Raw genomic sequence first — 19,059 nt, 5'->3', positions numbered from 1 at the left:
GTTGCCTACTGTTCTGTCTAGAACTTCCAATACTTCGTTGAATAAAAGTAGTGAAAATAAACATTTTTGTCTTGTTCTTGATCCTAGAGAAAAAGCCTTCATCTTTTCATTGTTTGTGTTGTTAGTTGTGAGTTGATCTTACATAGCTCTCATTATGTTGACGTATTTTCTTTCTAAACCCAATTTGTTGAAAACCTTTTTCATGAATGAATGTTGAATCTTATCAAATGCATTTTTTGCATTTATTGAAATTATATTTTTATCCTTCATTTTGTTAATGTAATGCATCACATTGACTGATTTGTAGATCTTTAACCATCCTTGCAACACTGGAATAAGTCCCACTTGATCACGGTATATGATCCTTCTAATGTATTGTTGTATTGTCTGTTAATATTTCATTGAGGATTTTTCATCTATATTCATCAGGATATTGGCTTGTGTTCTTTTCTTTTAGTACCCTTATCTGGTTTTGTTTTAACATAATGCTGGCTTTTTAAAACAAATTCCGAAATGTTCCCTCCTATTTTTTTTTTTTAAACTTGAAAAGAACTGATATTATGTTTTAAATGTTTGGTAGAATTCACCAGTGAAGCTATCTTGTCCTGAACTTTTCTTTATTGGGAGATTTTGATTACTGTTTTGCTCTCCTTATTAGTAATTGATTTGTTAAGATTTTCTATTTCTTCATGATTCAGTTTTAGTACACTGTATATTTCCAGGAATTTACTCATCTTTTCTAGGTTGACCAATTTACTGGTTTATGAGTACTCACAGTAGTCTCTTATGATGCTTTGCATTTCTGTGGTATCAGTTGTAAAATCTTCTTTTTTGTTTCTTATTTTATTTATTTAAGTTCACTCTCCTTTTCTTGGCAAGGTAACTAAAAGTTTGTCTATTTTGTTTCACTTTTAAAAAGCAGCTTTTAGTTTCAGTGACATTTTTATTGATTTTCTAGTCTCTATCTCATTTATTTTCACTCTAATTTTTGTTATTTCCATTCTGGCAAATTCTTTATCTACCCTTTGATTCTGAAAGAACTTTGTCAGGTAGAATATTCTTGGTTGACTTCGTTTTTTTCTTTCAACACTTTGAATATATCATGCCACTCCCTCTGGGCTGAAAATTTTCAGCCAAAAATCCTCTTAATTATTATAGGGCTACCCTTGTACATGACAAGTTGTTTCTCTCCCGCTGCTTTTAAGATTCTCTCCTGTCTTTAAGTTTTGACAATTTAATTATAATGTGTCTTGATGTAGGTATCTTTGAATTCATTTTTTTTTTTTGGAACTCTAGGCTTGCTGGATCTAGATGTCTATTTCTTTCCCCAGGTTAGGGTATTTTTCAGTTATTATTTCTTCAAATATCTCTCTTCTCCTTCTGGGAGCCCTATAATGTGAATATTGGTCCATTTCCTGGTGTTCCGTAAGTTTCTTCTCCTCAGTCTTTCTGGTTTTCTATCTTTCTTTCTTTCTTTCTTTCTTTCTTTTTTTCCTCCTTTGATTGGATGAATTCAATCACCCTCTTTAAATATGTTGACCTTGTTTTCCCCCTTCATCTAGTCTTCTGTTAATCCTTTCTACTAAATTTTCAGTTTAATTATTGTATTTTTTTAACAATATGATTGTTGTTTGGCACTTTTATATATTCTCTAACTCTGTTAGAATTCTCACTTTATTCATATATAATTTTCTTGACCTCAATGAGAATCTTTATGAACATTATTTGGAACTCTTTATCAGGAAACTCATTTCATTAAGGACTGTTTCTTGAGTTTATCTTATTCTTACCTTAGGAGCATATTCCTCTATTTCTTCATTTTCCTTGACTCTCTGTGTTGGTTGGTTTCTGTGCATTAGATAGAGACAAGTCCCCCAGTTTTTAATGGATGATCTCGGTAGATGAATCTTATTCAACCTGATACTAGCTCTTGATTGTCTCTCAAATCTTGTGATTGTCCAACTGCTTTCCTTGTTCTTACTGGTTTCCAGTAGTTGGGTGTTTACCAAGGCTTGTCAGTATTCCAAAGGGGAGGAGAATCTCATCACCAAGATGCAGTATTCTTAAAAGCCAGATATTTAGGTAGCAACTTTTCAAGTATGCAAGCTGGCCTTTTTCAGGAAAATACCAGAACAACAGTATTTTTTGCTGCTCACTCCATGCTCAGCCCTGGCTGGGGGTGGAAGTGTGGGGAGATGTGATTAAGAACTGCTTCTTCATTTGCTGTAGTCCTGTGGGACACATAAACTCTAGCACCACTAGCCACCAGGGCCCAATAATCAAGGAGTGTGTCCTCTGGGTAGCAACTGCAAAAGCCAGGGTGATAGATGTGTGCCCAAGCTCCTTTTAGGGAGATACAAGTGAACTGGAGTGGGGCAGAGGAAATGCATGATGATGCTGCCCACTAGCTTACCCAGTCTTCAGTGAGAATTACAGTTAGTTCTTACTTTTGTGTAAAATTAGGAGTCTGGCTCTTGAGACTGCAGCTCTTAAAATATACAAATAGTCTTATTTCAGGGTGCCTGTGTGGCTCAGTGGGTTAAGCCTCTGCCTTCAGCTCAGGTCATGGTCTCTGAGTCCTGAGATTGAGCCCTGCATCAGTCTTTCCCCTCGTGGGGAGTCTGCTTCCCCCTCTCTCTCTGCCTGTCTCTCTGCCTACTTGTGATCTCTTTCTCTGTCAAATAAATATTTAAAAAAAAAAAAAAACAGTCTTCTTTCTGGGAAAGATGGGGAGAAGGGCATTTCAGTCCACTGCCTCATATCCATGCAAGCTTGTTAAAAATGGTTTCTCTACTTGCTATAGTCTTGGGGGCCACATGGACATAAGTCCAGTTGGCCTTCAGAGCCAAGTGTTTTTAAGTGTTTTGGGAGCCCATTTCTTAGATGGGAGTCTTAAAAGTCAAGGCACTAGATATTGGGTCCAAACATTTTGCTCCTCAGGGAGTAGCTAAGAGTTGCAAGTTTGTCCCTGATTGTATGTTGCTGTGCCAGGGGTGAGGATTATGGTAAAACGTTGTCTCTGCTTTTCCTTTGTCAATCATTTTTTTTCTCATGTGCTCAATGTATAAAAGTCACTGTCAATTCCTGGACTTTGATTTTTTCCCACAGGGAAATTATTCTATACATAAGCTGCAGATTTGGTGTATCTATGGGAAGAGATGAGCTCAGGAGCCGCTATGTTACCATTTTCAAATAGAACCTAAAAACACTTGACAGCATTCTAGAAGCCCATAATACAGTTTTGTTTTTAAACAGGCGTAATTCTCCATCTTTGGATTTGCTAACAATGTACTTATCAGAGGAAGAAAGAGGCAATAAAGTGGACCTCCTTTAAAACTCTTAAAAGCTATAATACAGGGGCGCCTGCAGTGGGTTAAGCCTCTGCCTTCGGCTCGGGTCATGATCCCAGGTTTCTGGGATTGAGCCCAGCACCAGGCTCTCTGCTCAGCAGAGAGCCTGCTTCCCCCTTTCTCTGCCTGCCTCTCTTACTACTTGTGATCTCTGTCTGTCAAATAAATAAAATTTTTTTGGGGGGGGAAGTTATAATACATGATGGCATCAAACATTAAAAATTTTTTTCCACTGAAACATTTGTGTATTTTTGAATAGGGTACAGAGAAATAGAGAGCAGATGTCCTCATCCCTCTGTGAGGTGCCTACTAAGCACCTGGGTTATGGGGCAACAAGCACATATCCTATTGTAACATTTCCTGACTCACCACCAAGTTACAAACTTTATCAGCTTACTATTTGTTGACTCTTAATAATATTCTAGGTTTTTATACATTTTCACTTTTGATTTTCACAAACCTCTGTTAAAAGGACCTATGATTATGTGAACTCACGGAAGAGAAAAACTGAGACCCAGAAAGGGTAAGTAGCTTTCCCAAAGTAACACAGTTGTAAGTTACTATTCAAATTATTCTGTCCCACATTTTTCAAATTTATTTTTTTTAATTTTTAAAATTTTTTTCTGTCCCACATTTTTAAGTACTATATGAATATTCCATATTTCTGCTCCTCAATCCTCAAGAGAAATTATAAAGAGGAGTAGGAGAACAGCTTAGTCTGGGTTTCCATAAGAACAAACCCTGATGAAGGATTCCAATTCAAGTGGTTTATTTGGAAGGTGAGGAAACCACAGCTAGTTAAATAAGAAGGTAAAAACAAAGACCAGAAAACAATCAAGAAATGTGTTATCAGTGCACTTGGGTGACTCAGTCAATTAAACCTCTTCCTTTGGCTCAGGTCATAATATCAGGGTTCTGGGATCAAGCTCCACATTAGGCTCCCAGCTCAATAGGAGTCTGCTTCTCCCCCTCAGCTGTCCTCTCCACCCCTCTCCTTGCTGGTGTGCTGTTTTTCTATCTCAAATAAATAAAATCTTTTTTAAAAAGAGAAGGAAATGTGTTATCAAGTCAAATATCACAGTGAGCAAAGTATGTTCTATTTTATTGGAGATAATCTGGGGAGTCAATGCTAACCTGAAACCTGAGAATTCTCCTCTCCAAGAGGTGAAGATCTACAATATTTAAACCCCAATTTCCCAATGTCATTGGTTGAGGACTGATTCTGAGGGATTATTAATTTCTTGCAATTATTGACTCACTACACAGGTGGCAAAGTAGCCTCCATCAGAAAGAGAATATTCATTAACCATGCAATTTAGGTGCTGACAGTGAAAAATCTAGCCAGTATGCTCTTAAATGTTAAGGTTTGGTATAAGGTAGGGCACCACCCATGATTTCTATAGAGATCATTGTGTAAAACTGCAAATCAGATTGGTAGGTTTTATGAGAACAGAGGTAACCTATTTGCAGCAGAAATTGGTTGGAAGTGAATAGATGAGCCAAGTAAGGAAAATAAAGGAAGATAATAATTGTAGGACTATTTTAGGGCTATTTATAAATTCTATTAAAAGGATGGCTTATCTTAGTAAATAGCAACTCTTTCATTATATTCTGAGAATAGAGCTGGTACTCTCCAGTGGATATTAACTCACTCATTTCTCTTTATTATTGTGTTTCATATTGAGTTACAACTTTTTAAAGACTACATGTTTTCTAACTCCTTCCACTTTTCATACCACTTAATTATTCAATTACATAGTGGTTTAACCAGTGTAAAAAGTCAATGGAAGGGAGGAGTCTTCATACAATGACAAGTAATATATTGCAGGGTCACTATGGCAAACAGTCTGAAGAATATCTGCCTTCTTGAGAATGTTTAGTGGCTGTTTCTATAAGAATCAAAGTGTTTTCTAACTCGTAAACATTTTAAAAAGAAAAAAAAAAAACAACTAGTGCTCTCATCACCACAAAGTTCTTTTTTTTTTTTTTATAGGATCCAAAACATCAAAGGATGAATTATTCACCCAAAAACAAAGTAGCACACCCTACACAATATTTGAAGTGCTCATCACAGAAGGAGGAAATGTCCTGCATCTTTCAAGCATAGTAATCTTTGCCAAATGAAGAACAGAATGACCCTCCAAGAAGACATACTCTCTATGCTAATCAGTCCTACACCTTTCAAGTGGGGGAAAAATGATTGCATCAAACTGTGCCAAGAGAAACAAATGAAAAATAGAAAAAGAAAAAAATCTACTTGGATTTCCCTTTGAAAACAGAAGTAACAAGGAATTTCTGCTTTTCAACAACTTAAGTTTGTTATGCATGTGGCAGCTCAGAGTATGCACAAGGACAGCAACCTAAGGATGCAGAGCCTCTATTTCCATTTAAATATCATATCTTAGTAGGCTGAGGATGAGAGTAGAGAAAGATAACAGAGCATGCTTCTATGACCTTCTACAAGAAAAGAAAAAGACCATTTAGAGTGTCTATAAATTCACAGCTAATTAAAGGTTAAACGCAAGTTGCCAATTAGTATGAAAGATAATTGCTCTTCTTTGGCAACCTGATTATGTGTACCATTTGGTAAAGAAGAATAGTGTTTTCATGTTATTGGTCAATGTGGTCACTAGATTATGCTGCAGCTATAACTTTAAAGAGACTTATCCTTGGAGGCCAATGTTGAGAGTAAATCCTTCACATTTGTCAAGAAAAAATAAATTTACGTATTTTGTAATACTACACATTTCTGACATTTGTTAGTGGAGCACAAATTCTATATTAGAGAGTAAGAGACTTTGTCCAATGCATCTTCTTTGCTAAAAGTATACAGCATATCATAAAACATGGTGGGGGCATTAAGCAGGAGTGTGTAAGTAGACAATGCAAGATATATAATGAGACAGATATATAGAGGATTTGTGTCACCAGTGGGTGTATGCACATTAGCATTTAGAAGAAAGTGACAAATTATGCAAAGATTGAATAGCGTGGAGAGCCTGTCTAGTGATACCATCACCACATGGCGCAGAAGGAAAGGATATGAGGATAAGAACTCCAAAATACATAGTTTCATTGCATAGCAAACTCCAAGCACCACAAAAACACTGCTCAGAGATTTTGTTAATGTTGCCTTGAATCATTAGCTCTGAAAACTGAGGTATAGTTTGAACTGAGAGCTAATTTTATCGAGTGCATTGGTATCCTGTTTGTTCTTCATTTACTTGTTTTTTTTGTTTTGTTTTGTTTTTTTAGTGACTTTGAATCTTTACATAAGCACTCAGAAAACCGCTTTACAACTATGTTACTGTATTTTTCACTTTTTCACATTTGTTTTATAAACCTAGATATGTATGAGTCTAGGTATATCATAAAAGTATAATTATGCTCTTTTATTATATATTCAGTTATATATATATATTATATTATATATTCATTTTATTATATATTCAGTTTAATAAATATTTAGAGAGTAACTTCTGGGCTACAAACATGGTTTTAAATTTTGCAAAATAGAGGAAATACCCTAGTATTGTTTTTAGCTATGTGACTTTGAATTTGGTATCTCATCTTCCGAGATCAGACGAGATCGGGCGCGTTCAGGGTGGTATGGCCGTAGACAAATTTGGTATCTCATCTATATGAGTCTTTCCTTCCTTCTTTGTTCAGCTACTTACCCAAAGGTGGGGGAGGAAGTGGGGATGGTGATGACACCTAACTCTAGGGTTACTATAAAGGATATAAAAGGTAATATGAATGAAAATATTAAACAAAAATGAGAAGGATTAAACACCTGGGTTCCTCCCACATCTTATTTTCATGCGTGCTATATTTTCTGGAGAAATAAAGAAGAAAAAGAGTTTCTCTCAACTTCCAGGACCTGAGAATTAGAACATGACTACCAATTCTGATACATTTTTAATATATTCTTAGGGAAAGAGTCACATATCCCATATATATGTGCATACACACACACACACACACACACACACACACACACGGGATATTTTTCTTAGCTTGAGAAGAAGAGATAATAGCATATCTTTAAGCCACCTACATCATAAATATATGACAATATTTGTTAATTCTAAGAAATGTTACTTAAATAGGTTTGAGGAAGAGGCTGCTTTTCTTAAACTTTTAGAACCCAGGAAATGCTTGGTAGGCAAAGTAAAGGAATAGGGAAAGAAGCAGCAACACACCTTATAATCTTACCACAATACCTAACCAATACTGAGTGTCCAGCATGTGCCAGGAACTGGGATAAATGATTTCCTTGTATTAAATCATTGACTCTTCACAACAGTCCTGTTGGATTAGGTGGCATGCCCAAAAGACACCTCAATTGCACTTTAGAGAAACCTCTGAGGAAATGGACTCCGAATGTTTGTTCTTAATCATTTTACTACATTATGAAGAAATCTCCAAGAAAATGCCCATAAGGAAAATGAAATTGTAAAAAGTTATACCAAAAAGATATCCAAAGTATTTTCCTAGAAAGTAATACTTCATATTGTCAGTTTATTAATGACCTGAAGTTCAAGAGTATATTAAAGAAATTCTTTCTTCTGAAGCTTTAAACTCAACAAAAATGTGTATAAATTTCAAAGGGCAGTTATAATCATGACTATCAAAATTATAATTTTTATGATATGATTTTCAAATTAGGTAGATACTGCTATTTAAATATAGGCCTGATTTATAATTGTCAGTCTAGAGAATATTTATTGTAACACAACAGTTTTAGGGTAATCGCATTTTTTCCTATTTTCAGAAAATAGTAGTCTAATCAGTATAAAATTAATCCTTTCATGAACACACAGATTTTTGGTTATTTTAAAATCATAACTTCAAGGGCACCTAAGTGGCTCAGCCCTTAAGCATCTGCCTTTAGCTCAGGTCAGAATCGCAGGGACCCCACTGTGGGCTCCCTGCTCCACAGGAAGTCTGGTTCTCCTCATACTCTCCTTGTTCATATTCCCTTTCTCACTATCTCTGTCTCTGTCAAATAAATAAATAAAATCTTTAAAAAAATCATAACTACTAATCTCTTTCTCCATAATGGAAAAACAAAGTCTTACAATGATGTTTTAAATTTTTTATCATTAAGTACCTAGTTGAAATGATATGTAAATGGCCATGTTAACTTAATTTCTGGAAATTAATGATAAAAATTGAGAACATAACATATTACAGTTGTTATTTAAATTTATAGTTGTTCTAATTTTCTGGTCTTGATTTTATGTGTTACATCAATAAAAATGAAAATAAACATGACCAGATATATATATTTAGAATAATACAGATTAAAGTTTTAAAATTTGAAGATTTTAAAATCACAAGTCAATCAAAACTCTAATTTAATCTTTGGTTTATAGATTCACATTTATATTCATTTATGTTCACTTATATGGGAAAATCAAGATTATTACTAAAAGTTGCCTGATAATGGTAAACAAAATTGACTTCATTTAATAAAAACAAAAACAAACCTAAAATCAAAACAAACAAAGCTTTTTTTTTCCTTAAAAAGAAATGTTTTCACATAGCAATTTGATATTTTAGAGTTCTGTTCCTAAAGATAAACTATGCAGGTTCAAGCCCAAAGTTTAAAATTTATTAGCTGTATGATCTTAGAAAATTAACCTTATAGTTTTCATATAAAGTAAGGTTAATAATTGTAGCTGTCTTCTAGAATTTTTCAGAGGAATCAGTAAACTTATGTTCATGAAAATACCAGTGTGCCTAGCAGAGAAAGCATTCAATACACATCAACTATTATTATTTTTCATATTTTAAACATTGTAGCCAAAAACATTCTTTATAAATGGCCAAATAGTTAAGCTTTAGCATTGCATAAATAATACACTGTCTTTATAAACCATGATGCCTTTGGTTCCGAGTAATTTCAGCCAGAGAAATGAAATATTTGCCACTTACTTTGACTTAACCTGAATGGATAACAATCTAAGTCTTGAATTCCTACAAAGCTTTCCAAAATCTACTCTGGAGCAAACCAAAAGGAATTGCTTAGTCATTTTTATTTTCTATTCCTGACACATTTTTCTCTTTTTTATAGCACCAAAGGTCTTAACATAAAATAGGAGAAAGTTTTCAAGAAAGTAGGTAGATATTTTGGAAATCTTTTTCACTTGAACTTCAGCTCAGAAGTATATTTAGAAGAAATATAAATCCTTTCTAACCTCATTCAGTCAGTTGCTTACATTTTAGTTTGCAAGATTTCAAACTGCACTCTATATTTATTGAACTCAGTGTGGCAAATGTCTATTAAAACCTCAGCAAGCAACTTAGAAACTATTAAAAACCCTCCAAAGGGACGTCACTGTTAAAGTCAGTCAATAAATTAACCACTAGGTTAGGCAGGATGGAGACTCATCTGTCTTTTTGAACACTGTTAATGAAGCCTACATTTTGTATGTTAGTTCCCTGCGAAACTGCCTGTGACACATGTTTCTTAGCTACTTTGCCTCATGTCCAGGCATTAAGTGTCTCGTAGTTCATTAGAACACTGATGATGTGTAATTATCTCACAAAGGTTGTCACCAAACAGAAATTTAGAGAACAATTATAATAGTTGGAAATTATCATTAGAGACACATTATCTGGGCATGGTACATGACTGCTCTTACACGGACTGAAGAGGCTTCAATGATAAATCTGTGAGCTGACCACTTGTGTAAGATTTTTTAATATATTCCAAACATATGTATTTTAACATAACACATGCACACAAACACACAGACTGACAATGCTGTAAAATCATTATTTTTTTTCATAATTTAAATTCCAAATCCATGTTTTACTAATGATATGTAATTTTCTCCCCTCTTTGATGGCAATTGTGAGCTATTCTAACACACGTGCAATATTATAAGGCAAAACAGGCTTTGAAATGGAAACCTATTTTCAGTAAACTAAAGAGAGTTACTATGCTCAACATCTATATATTCTTGTGGGACTTAATTATGGAAATCATCAAATTTTCTAGAAAACTAGTATGTCTATATAGATAACCTGCTGCTGCTATTATTGAAGGTGAAATAAATGTTCTAGTCATTAATTTTTTTCTTCACTAAAATAGATAGGACATGGCTTAAAAATAAAACAAGAACATCATGATGTCATTAAGTGATACATGAAAAATAAACTATGACCTGGCTATGACCTAATAATTAAATGGCATACATACTTTTGTGTCATATTTAAATATTTCTCATTACAGAGAGTTTCTTAATAAGGTCTGCTTTTAATGGTAGGAGTATAACATGCATAAATTTAGAATACAATAAATAGAAATATTTTATATCAAAGAGGTCAGGAATTTTTAAAAAATCTACAGTTTTTTTTCTAAAATGTTGTCTAAACACTATTTCTTAGCTTAAGAAAGAAGTTTCTGTGCTGTTTAATAATTAACATTTTGCAAAACTGCTCTTATGTTTTCTATGGGAAATGCTTGAGGTTTGGTCAGAATAGATAATACTGTCCATTTTTCTGTCATCTTTTTTTCATGGATATTGTGATACTTAGACTGAAACTTTTATTTAAAATCCATAACCTGAAGGACTTTTATGAGAAAAAGATGTTACCATGAAGATGCAAACACCAAGAAGTTACATGAACCATTAGCCATAAGAGATGGGAAAATAATGAATGGTCTTTTTAAAAATTATTTTCCCAGACTTTGGCACAGTGCTGGAATATACTGAGTGCTAAACGAATGCTGTAGAATAAACCATTAAAAATATAAAAAATAGAATATATGAAGATGATGTCAGGACAAAATTAGACTCAGATTCATTCTTTAAATTGATAAAAGAAGAGGACAAAATATAATTAGGAATATATAGAAGAACTAGATAGCATAAGTATTATGGATTTACATGCATCTATTGAGAAAGAGACAGGGAGATAGAATTCAACACAGCAACAATAAATAGTTCAACTTATTTTCAAGGATATATAAGTAATTTTTAAAAGCTAACAAAATATTATGTACCTCTAAAAATCATAGTAATTCCTATAATATTGGAAAAACATGAATAATGTTCTCTGTTGGCAATGTAATAAAACTAGAAGCAAATTACAAAATTTTATAAACAATATACTGCTTGGAAATTTAAAAATGCTCTATTAAATAATGCTCTCATCTATAAAAACTACAGAACAAAATCACATATATATTAAAAATACAGTGAGAAACCCTCTTTCCGAATCTATAAAACATAAGCAAAGCAGAGATCATAAAAGAATGCAGTGCCATAAATATATACATTATTAAAAATTTTAATGACAAAAAATTAATTATCCATTTCAAAAAGGTGGAAAAGGTAGTGCAAAGTAAACAGAAAGAAAGCAGAGTAAAGGAAACAATAAAGATAAAAGCAGAAATCAATGAATAATAAGTAAATAGAACAAAAAGAAAAAAAACTTGATTTAAAAAAATTAAAAATGAAGCTACATTAACACAGTATTGAAGAAGTGATAGACACAAGTACTTTTTAAAGATATATCATAAAATATAAATGGTGAAGGAGAAATGGTATTAGAGCAGAGGAAGTTAAGAGAACATGCTATTATATAAATTCATTTTAACACCTAGATAAAATGACAAAATTTTTAGGAACATATGAATTAACAAATTAAACTACTGCACATATAAAAAGATTAAGGTTAAAAATTTCTTTACAGGGATTCCTGGGTGGTTCAATTAGTTAAGTGTCTGCTTCTGCTCAGGTCATGATTTCAGGGTTCTGGGACTGAATCCTGCATCTGGCTCCTTGCTCAGCAGAGAGGCTGCTTCTCTTTCTGCCTGCTCTGCCTATGCTCCCCTTGCTTGTGCTCTCTCTCTCTAACAAATAAATAAATAAAATCTTTAAAAAAAAAAACTCTAGAAAATGTTAAGGAAGTTATGATATCAGAAACAAAGCACTAGCACCAAATGGAATCACAAAGGAAATCTACCAGAACTTCCCAAATCAGGTAACCCCAATGCTACTTGCTATGCACCAAAGCAGAGAAAAACAACAAAAGCTGCCAAATTATTTTTTGAAATGAGTATGATCTGATATAAAAGTTGATAAAGCATATACAAAAAGGAAAATTTTAAACTCTTCCAGAAAACTAAGAATGCTCACCTATTTTATAAAATCAACATGATTCTGATCCTAAAGCCAGAAAAAAAATAATCAGAGAAAACTGCAAACCAGTATGTCTCATGAACATAGAGAAAAACTCTTAACAAACTAGAAATGATAGAGAATATCTTCAAATTGGCAAGGGTTATCTAAAAATCCTACACATACCATGATACATAACTGAGAAAGATTTGTTTTATCCTTCACATCAAGAGTAAGACATGGAAGTGTTTTCTCATTACTTCTTTTCAACATTTTAGTAGGAGTTTTAGACAGTGAAATAAATGATCAAAAATTAATAAAACAGCATATTGGAAAGAAACAAAATTCCTATTATTTACAAATGGGATGATTATGTTTGGAGAAACTCCAAAGGATTCTACAAAAAATGCCACAAGATGCAACAAGTTAGCTTATCAAGCTTGTAGGATCTTAGGATCAATGAAAAAAGCAAACAAACAAACAAACAGAAAAACGCCTATTTCTCTATACTATCAATGAACAACCAAAATTTGAAATTCTTGAAAATGCTATTATCATAGCATTAAAAATATAAAATATTTAGGGATGGATCTGACAGAAAATGTGTAGGATTTGTACACTGAAAACCACAAAATGCATTGCAGAGGGCATTTAATATACATCTAAGTAATGTTTTACACACACACACACACACACACACATATATATATATACATACATACATATATTATATATATAAGGTTTTCGTTCTTTAAAATTTTGGGAGGCAGTTTCTTCTAACAGACCAAAATACACCCAAAATCAAGTTTGTGGCTTTGTTCTAGTAACCAGTCTAATATATATATATATGCATATATATATTATATATATTATATATATGTATATAACATATATATGCATATATATATATATTAGACTGGTTACTAGAACATATATTATATATAATATATATAATATATAATATTTATATTATGATATTTATATATGTATATATTATAATATATTATAATATAATACTATACTATACTATAATATAATATAATAAAATATATAATGTATAATATAATATAATAATAAAATAATGTAATATAATATTTATTTTAAATATACATTATTTTATAATATATATATAATATTTCTATTATGATATTTATATATATATATAATATATATATTTTTTCTTTTTTCTCCCTCTTTTCTCCCCCCAGTTTCAGGTCTTTTCTGATTTGGTTAGAGTGTATTTTTCTGGGGTTGTTGCTATCCTTTCAGTATTTTGTTCTCTCATTCATCTATTCTTACATGGATAAATGACAAGGCAGAAAAACTCACATCAAAAAAATAAAAAGAACGAGAGGCAATACCAATGACTAGGGGCCTAATCACTATGGACATTAGTAATATGTCAGAACAAGAGTTCAGAATAATGATTAACAAGGTGCTAGCTGGGCTCAAATAAAGCATGGAAGACATTAGAGATTCCCTTCCTGGAGAAATAAAATCCCTTTCTGGAGAAAAAAAATAACTAAAATCTAACAAAGTTGATATAAAAAAAAGCTATCAATGAGGTATAATAAAAAAAAATGGAGGCTCTTACTGCTAGAATAAATGAGGTAGAAGAGAGAATTAGTAATATAGAAGACCAAATGATGGAGAATAAAGAAACTGAGAAAAAGAGAGATAAACAACTACTGGACCATGAAGAGAGAATTTGAGAGATAAGTGATACCATAAGATGAAATAATATGAGAATAATTGGGATTCCAGAAGGAGAAAAAAGAGAGAGAAGGGCAGAGGTATATTGGAGCAAATTATAGTAGGGAATTTCCCTTATTTGGTGAAGGGAACAAGCATCAAAATCCAGGAGACACAGAGAACTCCTCTGAAAATCAATAAAATAGGTCCACATCCTGTCATCTAACAGTAAATCTTACAAGTCTCAATGACAACGAGAAAATCCTGAAAACAGCTTGGGACAAGAGGTCTGTAACATAAAATTGTAGGTATATTAAATTGTCAGCAGACCTATCCACAGAGACCTGGCAGGCCAGAAAGGACTGGCATGATATATTCAGAGCAGTAAACAAGAAAAATATGCAGCCAAGAATACTATATGCAGCTAGGCTGTCACTGAAAAAGAAGGAAAGATAAAAAGCTTCCATGACAAACAAAAAATAAAAGAATTTGCAAGCACCAAATAAGCCCTACAGGAAATATTAAAAGGGGTCCTTTAAGCAAAAAGAGGGCCTAAAAGAAGTAGATCAGAAAGGAACAGAGACAATATACAGTAACACTCACCTTACAGGCAATACAATGGCACTAAATTCATTTATTTCAATAGTTACCCTGAATGTAAATGGGCTAAATGCCCTTTTAAATGCAAAGACACAGGGAGCAGAATTAATAATAATAATAATAATAATAATAACCCATTGATATCCTATCTGCAAAAAACTCAAAGACACCTCTAGATTTAACATGAGAGGGTGGAAAACAATTTATCATGCTAATGGACATCCAAAGAAAGATGGGGTGGCAATTCTTATATCAGATAAATTAGATTTTAAGACAAAGACTATAATAAGAGATGAGGAGGACACTATATCCTTCTTAAAGGATATGTCCAACAAGGAAATCTAACAATTTTAAATATCAATGCCCCTAACATGAGGGCAGTCAATTATATAAATCAATAAATAACAAAATCAAGGGAACACTTTGACAATAATACAACAATAGTAGGGGTCTTTAACATCCCCCTCACTTAAATGGACAGATCATCTAAGCAAAAGATTACCAAGGAAATAAATGCTTTAAATGACACACTGGACCAGATGGACATCACAGATATATTCAGAATATACTATCCCAAAGCAAAAGAATACACATTCTTCTCTAGTGAACATGGAACAGTCTCTAGAATAGATTTCATCCTGGACACAAATCAGGTCTCAATTGGTACCAAAAAATTGGGATCATTACCCTGCACATTTTCAGACCATAATGCTCTGAAGCTAGAAATCATCATAAGAGGAAAGTTAAGAGAACTCAAATATGTGGAGGGTAAAGAGTATCCTACTAAGGAATGAATGGGTCAACCAGGAAATTAAAGAAGAACTGAAAAAATCCATGGAAACAAATGAAAATTAAAACACAACTGCTGGGTTGCCTGGGTGGCTCAGTGGGTTAAAGCCTCTGCCTTCGGCTCAGGTCATGGCCCCAGGGTCCTGGGATCATGCCCTGCATCGGGCTCTCTGCTCAGCGGGAAGCCTGCTTCCTCCTCTCTCTCTGCCTGCTTCTCTGCCTACTTGTGATCTCTGTCTGTCAAATAAATATATAAAATATTAAAAAAAAAAAAAAAGAAAATACAACTGATCAAAATCTGTGGAACACAGAAAAGGCAGTCCTGAGAGGAAAGTGTGTAGCAATACAAGCTTTTCTCAGGAATCAAGAAAGGTCTCAAGAACACAACCTAACCCTATACCTAAAGGAGCTGAAGAGAGAAGAGAAAAAAAAAAGCCTACACCCAGCAGAAGAAGAGAAATAATAAAGAGCAGAAAGCAATGAAATAGAAACCAAAAGAACAGTAGAATAAATCAATGAAACTAGGAGCTGTTATTTTGAAAGAATTAAGAAGACTGATAACCCCCTGTCCAGACATACCAAAAAGAAAAGGGAAATGACCCAAATTAATAAAATCATGAATTAAAGAAGAATGCCAAAGAAATACAACTATAAGAACATATTTTGAGCAACTATACACCAGCAAATATGGCAATCTGGAAAAAATGGATGCATTCCTAGAGACATATAAACTCCGAAAACTGAACCAGGAAGAAATAGTAAATCTGAACAAACCCATAACCAGTAAGGAGATTGAAGCACTCATCAAAAATCTCTGAACTGGGGCGCCTTGGTGGCTCAGCGGGTTAAAGCCTCTGCCTTCAGCCCAGGTCATGATCCCAGGGTCCTGGGATCGAGCCCCACATCAGGCTCTCTGCTTCTCTCAGAGCCTGCTTCTCTCTCTCTCTGCCTGCCTCTCTGCCTACTTGTGTTCTCTATCAAATAAATAAATAAAAATCTTAAAAAAAAAATCTCTGAACAAACAAGAGCCCAGGGCCAGAGGGATTCCCAGGGGAATTTTACCAAACATTTAAGAATTAATACCTGTTCTCCTGAAACTGTTCCAAAAAATAGAAATGGAAGAAAAACTTCCAAACTCATTTTATGAGTTCCACATTACCTTAATCCCCAAACCAGATAAAGACCCCCCAAAAAGGGAGGATTACAGACTAATATCCCTGATGAACATGGATGCAAAAATTCTCACCAAAATACTAGCCAATAGGCTCCAACACTACACTAAAAGAATTATTCATCATAACCAAGTAATATTTATTCCTGGGCTGCAAGGATGGTTCAACATCCACAAATCAATCAATGTGATACAATACATTAATAAAAGAAAGAACAAGAACCATATGATACTCTCAATAGATGCTGAAAAAGCATTTGAAAAAGTGCAGCACTCTTTCTTGATCAAAATTCTTCACAGTGTAAGGATTGAAGGTACATACCTCAATACCATTACAGCTATCTATGAAAAACCCACAATGTATATAATTCTCAATGGGGAAAGACTGAGAGCTATTCTCCTAAGGTCAGGAACATGGCAGGGATGTCCATTATCACCAATGTTATTCAACATAGTACTAGAAGTCCTAGCTTCAACAATCAGACAACAAAAAGAAATAAAAGGCATCTCAATCAGCAAAGAAGAATTCAAACTCTCAGTATTTAGATAATATGATACTTTATGTTGAAAACACAAAAGACTCCACTCCAAAACTGCTAGAATTCATACAGGAATTCAGTAGTCAGGATATAAAATCAATGCACAGAAATCAGTTGCATTTCTATACACAAACAGCAAGACAGAAGAAAGGGGAATTAAGGAGTTGATCCCATTTATAATTGCACCCAAAACCATAAGATACCTAGGAAAAAAACCCTAACCAAAGAGGCAAAGAATCTATACTCAGAATAAAGTACTCATGAAATAAATTGAGGAAGACACAAAGAAATGGAAACAGTTTACATGTTCATGGATTTGAAGAACAAATATTGTGAAAATGTCTATGCTACCTAAAACAATCTACATATTTAATGCAAACCTTATCAAAATATCATCAGCTTTTTTCAATGAAATAGAACAAATAATCCTATAATTTATATGGAAACTGAAAAGACCCCAAATAGCCAGAGGAATGCTGAAAAAGAAAACCAAAGTTTGTGGCATCACAATCCCAGATTTCAAGCTCTACTGCAAAACTGTAATCATCAAGACAGTATGGTACTGGCACAAAAAAAGATGCATAGAAAATGTAACAGAAAACAGAAGACAGATCCCAGAAATGGACCCTCAACTCTATGGTCAACAAATCTTTGACAAAGCAGGAAAGAATACCCAATGGAAAAAAGACAATCTCTTCAACAAATGGTGTTGGGAAAATTGGACAACCACATGAAGAAGAATCAAAATCAAACTGGCACATCAGATAAAGGGTTAGTATCCAATATCTACAAAGAACTGCTCAAACTCAACACCCAAAGAACAAATAATCCAATCAAGAAATGGGCAGAAGACATGAACAGACATTTCTGCAAAGAAGACATCCAAATGACTTACAGACACATTAAAAAGTACTCCACATCACTTGGCATCAGGGAAATACCATATATACCAAGGTTTCTCTAAAAGTTGAAAATAGAACTACACTACGACCCAGCAATCACACTACTGGGTATTTACCCTAAAGATATAAACATAGTGATCAAAAGGGGCACATGCCCCCAAATGCTTATAGCAGCAATGTCCAGAATAGCCAAACTATGGAAAAGATCCTAGATGTCCATCAAGAGATGAATGGATAAAGAAGATGTAGTATATATATACTACTATATATATACTATATATATATATACTATGCAGCCATCAATGATGTGGATGAAACTAGAGGGTATTATGTTAACTGAAATAAGTCAATCAGAGAAAGATAATTAATCATATGATCTCTCTGATTTGAGGACTTGGGAAAGAGAAGGTGTGGATCATGGTGTGTAGGGATGGAAAAATTGAAACAAGATGGAATTGGGAGGGAGACAAACCATAAGAAACTGTTCATCTCAAGAAACCAACTGAGGTTTCCTGGGGGGTGGTGGGTAGGGATAGGATGGCTGGGTTATGGACATCGGGGAGGTTATGTGCTATGGTGAGTGCAGTGAAATATGTAAGCCTAATGATTCACAGACCTGTACCTCTGGGGCAAATAATACATTATATGTTAAGAAAGGAAAGAAAGGAAGAAAGAAAGAAGGAGAGAAAGAGAGAAAGAGAGAGAATTGGAAGGAAGGAAGAAAGAAAATTAGAAAGGAAGGAAGGAGGAAGGAAGAAGGAAGGAGAGAAGGAAGGAAGAAAGAAGTGCTGGGAAGAAATAGAGTTTTATTAGAAATGAAAGATCTATAAGCAATTACCTGTGATTCAAATGAGACATATAGTTATAGAAATATATGAA

This window comes from Mustela lutreola, chromosome 5, assembly GCF_030435805.1.
Source record: "Mustela lutreola isolate mMusLut2 chromosome 5, mMusLut2.pri, whole genome shotgun sequence".
Taxonomy (NCBI): domain Eukaryota; kingdom Metazoa; phylum Chordata; class Mammalia; order Carnivora; family Mustelidae; genus Mustela; species Mustela lutreola.
Note: the sequence above shows the minus strand (reverse complement) of the source record.